The sequence below is a fragment of the Natrix helvetica genome (assembly GCF_964273705.1).
Source record: "Natrix helvetica genome assembly, chromosome: 1".
In the NCBI taxonomy this organism is placed as follows: Eukaryota; Metazoa; Chordata; class Lepidosauria; order Squamata; family Natricidae; genus Natrix; species Natrix helvetica.
The window spans coordinates 194,594,689-194,601,730 of record NC_138548.1 but is presented as its reverse complement, the minus strand read 5'-3'; positions in this window follow the sequence as shown (position 1 = coordinate 194,601,730).

The window sequence follows — 7,042 nt, the reverse complement described above, 5'->3', positions numbered from 1 at the left end:
TCAAGAATGATTGATCCAGCAGCTAATCAGCTTCTTCAGAAATTCTCCTAATACAATTAAAAAAAACCAGTGTTTCCACCGTCTGTCCAACCATATAAATTGGCTGTTTCTTTTTAAATTGACTCCCTGTTATAGTGAGAACAAGAATGCATCTACGGTAGATGCTGAACCAATTTCTTTTTTGTGACTAATTGCTAATTGGCAGATACTCCTGTCCAGCTCTGTAGGAGGACAAATAGTACAATTATAATAAGAAACTCCTGTACTAGAAAACCATTCTGCACTGCTTTGTTAAATTTATATCCGTTATCTTTCTCTAAAATTTAGATATTGCTTCCTTAATACCAGTTATTTTAGACTTTAATTGCAATCTGTATAGCTGGTTCACTAGGAAGCCACTATTCAAGTTAGTCCACACCTGTGTATCTAATAGTGAGAAATGGAGAAGGGGAAGTGACAATGGAAAAAGACAAACTCACCAAACTGGCTTGTACCAGGATCTTCAAGGCCGTTTGCCCTGAGAATAGAATATTACCAGTTTCACACCTCAGAGTTTCTCAAAACATCATACTGGCATCACGTTGGACTGGTCATGGGGGGGAAGGATTGAGAGTTGGAAAGAGTACCTTTGTATTATGCGTGGGAACACAAGATTTCTACTGACTTTGCTGCAACTAGTTTTTTTCAGTAAAAGTTCCTTTGCTTCAACTAAATGGAGTCATGAGTCATGTTTCCTGAGATAGCAGACTGGGGCAGGTCTGACATTAGGCGGAATCTTCAATCTTGGCTAACCCAGATATTTCACCTCTACAGTAGGGACCGTGCATTCAATGTCAACTCAAGGGAGTGACCAAGAAGAAATTGAAACCCAGGGAGAGGCATCTAGGAGACCCCTTCCAGGAGCAGTGGATCTGTGCAGTGGCTGGCCAAAGATGACCCGCCAAGACCCTGATGGTTCCTAGGGGTTGGGAAAAAAGAGGAGTGGGAAGAGAAAACCCAAGCAGTGATATTCACCTGTGGGAGCTGAGGCAGCCACCAACAGGGAAAGGGAGCTGAGCTGGAAGGGCTGGAGGAAGAAAGCAATGAGGAGTGCAAAAAGAGCAACTGGGCAGACTGGATGATGGAACAAGCCATAAGGATCGTATGGGGGCCCTTCAAGAATCTCAAAGTGCACAAAAGCCTGGCTCAGATGGGGCAACCTGATGCACATCCAACCCCTACCACATTTGGTGATGGAATATCCATCCTTGTTGCAACCTCCTACACCTCAGCCAGCCCGACAGTGGTGGCTGCCACATCCCTAGCACTGGGGGTGGCTGCCTGGCAGGGAGTGCTTGCAGCACTAGCCCCAGGGAGAAGGAGAGCCCACAAGGCAAACACATCCTGGGTGTGAAGTTAACAGAGACCCCCCAGCAACTGGGATTTTTCCTAGCCCAGGTCCAGACTTACATGGTGGAGTATGGCCAGAAATACCCACTGAAGGAGCCAAGGTGAGATGTATCACCATGGCCCTGGAGGGGCCAGGTGCCCAGTGACTCTTCACACTGAGAATGCCCAAAGCTGAGAAATCTCAACTGCTTCATGGCCACCCTCTGCAAGCAATTCAAAGATCCCCTGGCTGATTACAGGGGACCACAGCAAAACCATCCTGAAATGGAGGAGGCAGGTGGCCAAGTACACCCAAGACTTTCATGAGCTGGTGTATCAATTAACAGATTGGGCACAAGATATCCTCATCAGCTGCTTCAAGGATGGGTTGATGAAATCTATAACACCTGTGTCACCAGGGGTGCCCCCCCACACTGTCCATGGGTGGTACATCCTGGCAGAAGAAAAAGAGATTGACCTGGCCTGTAATTAGCATCAGCCGGGACATAGGTGGCAATAGTCCTGCCTGAGAAGTGGGACACCCCAAAACCAGTGACGAGCACCCAAGGCTCACAGTAGTGCTCAACTGCTTGCTTCAAGTGCAGAAGAGAGTGCACCATGCAGCTGAGTGCAGAGCCATCACCCGGCAAAAAAAATGGGGCCTGCAAAACAACCCTATCAAGCTACTGCTGCAGACTTAGGAAATGGCCCTGGAAGGAATACAACTCATAGAATCCCCCCTCCCACCCCAGGGGTGGTGATGGAACTTCAACCAACCCAGCAGAGGGCTCTGTGGAAACTGAGACTGACTCTGATGATGACCTCTTGGTAAGTGGCCCCACCAATCCAGGGACCATCCCCATAGAACTAGTGGTCCAATCCTTAGGACTCAAAGCAAGCTTGCTGACCTCCTAGACTGAGGTTGCACAAGATGCCTAGTAATCCCTGCCCTACGTGAGAAGCCAGGGATCAGACTCAAGCAGTTTAAGGTGCCAATGGCCTTCTGTCAGCTGGATGGGTATTTAGGGGGTAGAATACCAGTGACGTTCGTCACTGAACTGGTGGAGTTGTGGATGGAGACTCTGAATTTTATAGTGGCCCCTGGCATGGAGAGACCACTAATGCTGGGGCTAACGTGGTTGCTGAAATGGAAGAACTAGAAGTGGGGGCTGTTGCAAATTCCGAGACGCAACCTGCCGGTGTTGCGAGCGAAAGGGGCACATTGCCAAAGTGTGCTGGAGCGAATTCCCTGCCTCCATATGGCAGCCTAAGGACAATCCTAACCGCCAACAGAGGACCACCCCAGGTGCTTGGCGTAAATCACAAGGGCACCCAGAGAGAGAATCAAAGGTTACCTATCACACTGCGATAGGACAAGTCCGCACCAGGCGGCCAAAAAAACCTGAAGATCACTGTCCTCATAGAGGACGCTCCCTGCAAGCTTGAAATAGACACTGGATCATCCTTAACGATCATGTCTTGGTCAACCCTGAAGCAAGCCATTCCGGGTCTAAAGAAACTGCAGCTTCGCACCCCAGACATCAGCCTGCGCGACTATCAGGGGAACCAGGTCCCCATCATTGGCCAGGGTACCTTCCACATAAGGTTCAAGGAATTCCACCCCAACCTGCCAGTGACTGTGGCCAGAAACGACCTGCAGAGCCTCCTGGGGCTTGACTGGTTCCAAGCCCTAGGGTTGGAGGTGACCGAAATCAACTCCGTGAAAGAAGACGGCGGAGAGGCCATCTTTAAGGAGTTCGAGGACATCTTCAGCCCTGTCTTGGTAAGTATGTGAGGATGCCAATTTCTTTTAATTTGGACCCCAACATAGCGCTGATTAGGCTGAAGCCCAGGAGAGTGCCTTTCGCTCTCCACCCAAAAATTGATAGGGAAATTGACAAGCTAGTGAGCCAGGGAATCCTGGAACCAGTCGACCACACTCACTGGGAAACTCCCATTGTGACCCCGGTTAGTTAGTATCACCTCTGGACTGTTCCAAAGCATCATGGAATGACTTTTGCAGGGGTTAGCAGGAGTCGTCCCCTATTTTGACGACATCTTGGTATCGGCTGCAATTGAGGCGCAACTTTTAAAAAGAGTTCAAATGGTTTTGGCTTTTATTAGAGAAAAGGGCCTCCGGCTTAAAAAAGAAAAATGCAAAATTAATGTACCGAGGGTCGAGTTCCTGGGGTACATGATCGATGGCTCTGGGATTCACCCGACATCACAAAAAGTAAAAGCAATCCAGGAAGCCCCCCCACGCAAACCGAGCTGCAGGCATTCCTCGGGCTCCTTAATTTCTACAGCGTCTTTCTTAAGCAGAAAGCCACCGTCGATGAACCACTCCACTATCTTCTGGCCAAGAACACCAAGTGGTCCTGGGGCCAAGCCGAGGCTGCCACATTCACCGCGGTCAAGCGCTTGCTGACAGCTGACTCCCTGCTAGTTCAACACAGTCAGACCCTACCACTGGTGTTAACCTGTGATGCATCACCTTTTGGCGTGGGCGCCGTCCTTAGCCACCGCATGCCCAACGGCACAGAAGCCCCTATTTCCTTTTACTCGCGAACCTTGTCTTCAGCGGAAAGAAACTACAGCCAGATGGACCGCGAGGCTCTGGCTGCAGTAGCGGGTGTCAAAAGGTTCCACGAGTACCTTTACGGCCAGGACTTCAAACTTGTGACTGACCACAAGCTGTTGTTGGGACTACTGGCTGGGGACCGACCTACCCCAGTTTTGCTATCCCCTCACATGACCAGGTGGACTGTTTTCCTGGCTGCATACTCCTACAAACTGATCCATCACCCCGGCTCCACCCTGGGACACGCAGATGCTTTGAGCCGTTGCCCCCTTCCTGAACTATTGGCTGACCCCACTCCTGAGACACCAGTCCTACTTATTGACTGCTTGGATATTGGACCTGTCTCGTCCAATGACATTGCCCGATTTTTGGCGAAAGACCCCACCATCAAGCAAATCTTGAACTTGGTGTGGAGGGGGTGGCCCAAGGGGCCTGTTGGGGCTGATTGCAAATTGTATGCTACAAAATGCGATGAATTGTCTGTAATTACTGGCTGTTTGCTGTGGGGGGACCGAGTGGTTATTCCAAACAAACTGTGAGAGGCAGTATTGGAGGCTTTACATGTGGGGCATCCTGGTATTGTAAGGATGAAGTCCTTGGCTAGGAGCTACGTCTGGTGGCCTAACATGGACAGGGAGATAGAGGAATGGGTGGCTACCTGCACACCATGCCAGGAGTCCAGACCAGCTCCCCCAGAGGCGCCCGCTAAGGAGTGGGAGCGTCCTGAAGCACCGTGGTCTAGGGTGCACATAGATTTTGCTGGCCCAGTTCATGGCCAAACTTTCCTTGTAGTTGTGGATGCGTACTCGAAGTGGTTAGAGTTAGTTCTGATGGCCTCCACCACGGCAGAGGCGGTCATCAAGGTGCTATGGCAACTTTTCGCCACGCACGGTCTGCCTGACGTCTTGGTCTCTGACAACGGGCCCCAATTTACGGCCATTCAATTCGAGACCTACTTAGCAAGTCAGAGAATTCGGCACGCCCTGGTTGCTCCATTCCATCCGGCTTCCAATGGTCAGGCGGAGAGAATGGTGCGATCTGCAAAAGAAGCCCTCACCAGGATGGGCCCGGGGGATTGGCAAACACAGGTTGATCACTATTTGTTAATCCAACACATCACGCCAAGTGCCACTACCGGGAGAAGCCCCGCCGAGCTTCTCATGGGTCGCCAGCTAAGGTCCCACTTAGACCGGCTACACCCAAACTACTCTGCCATATCACCCCCTGACTCAACAAGCAAAATTTGAAACTTTAGCATAGGGGACTCGGTATAGACCCACAACTATGCTGGGGGAACTCTGTGGATCCCTGCTATGGTGATAGGCATCACCGGGCCTTGCTCTTATCTGATAGAGCTAGAGGAGGGTAGAAATTGGAGAAGGCATGTTGACCAACTCCGTGGTTGCCTCTCCCACTCCAATCTCAGAACACCAGACGAAACTCCTTAACCAAAGCCCTACCCAAATGGAGCAAGCACTCACTCCCCCTACAGCCAACTCAAGCCCGAGGGTACCGGGGGACTTATCTGAATCTGTTGCAGGCCCACAGCGAGCTCCAAACGAGCAAATCCTAGAAGCTCCAGCCGCGACCTGGGAAAAGTTCCAGGAGGTTCCACCGAGCGGAGCTGGAGAGCAGACAGGCCCGTCCGACCTGCCCAAAGAACCGGTTCCAAATGAACTGGGCAGGTCTAGTAGGAGAAAACAAAAACCCGCCTACCTACGGGATTATGTGACCAATAGAAACATCCTAACTAAGAGGGGAGGGGTGTTAGATATTAACTCTATCTGCTATAGTTTCCAACAAGGTCCTCTGTTCAGGCGGGAACAGAGATCGAATCCTATTGGTTAAGAGGTCTGACAGCTCCCTATAAAAGGGCTGCTGTCAGACCAAGAAATTGCTGGATTGTACAGACTTGTTGCATTACAATAAAGAGCTGTTGTTACGTTAAGCCAGTGTCTGCCTTCTCACTACCCGATCTAACAGGTACAACACAAAATAAGGGCATATTACCTGACTGTGAAAACAGCATAACAAGAGTACTTGCATCTTGGCCTACAACAGTGCTTCTCAACTCAGCAGTTTTAAAATGTGTGGACATCAACTCCCATGCTGGCTGGGAAATTCTGGGAATTGAAGCCCACACTTCCTAAAGTTGTCAAGGTTGAGAAGCATTGTCCTAGACATACAGTAGATCAGGCTCAAATAAGCATCCCATTAGATTTTAAACACCAGTAAGGAGTGTTTTTTATGATAATTAAAAACTGTCCTCTGATATTAGATGCAGCCAATATAAAATCTTAATTATGTCAGAAATATAATGGAAAATTCTTAGCCAATTTTTCCAATTTGTAAGAGATCACATGTTATTTGGACTGACTGACAAATTATTTGATTTGTAGTATATCCAAGTTTGAATATTGGAATGTAATTAATGATCTCTCACCAATAATGTACGACACCAAGATCTCTCTCACAGTTACTACTGTTGAGCCTGGTACTGCTTATTCTATATTTGTACTTTTTGTTTTTCCTTCCTAAATGCAGAACCTTACTTTTCTCAACTGCCTCTTGTTGGGTATGGCCCAATGTTCAAGTCTGTCAAGTTCTTCGGAATCTTGAGTCTATCTTCCAAATTGTTGCTGAAAGTTGGATGAGTTTTCTTCTATCTCCTCATCTAAATCATTTATGAAGATATTGAAAGGCCCCAAGACAGAACCTTGAGGTTTATTTATTCTAACTTTTCTCTATCTACTGCAGGATGAAGGTCTTTTGATGTTTCCAACCAGTCTTCCAATACAGTCTTGAGCATTTTTTTTTGCCGTTGGGCCCACAATACTTGCTGATGTTGTCAATCCATCTTATTTTAGGTCTCTTTTGTGGATGCTTTTTATCAACTGGGATCCATTCTATGGCTGCCTTAGTCCATCTGCCATCAGTTCTACTTGCTATGTGACCAGCCCATTTCCATTTCAATTCTTTTTCTATCCCATATTATTCCTGCTGAAGCAATAGTTAGTGTTCATTTGTGTTTTGGGGGATGGAAGAGTAAAATAAAGGCACAATACAGAATTCCATCCTTGTTTCCTGAAAGAA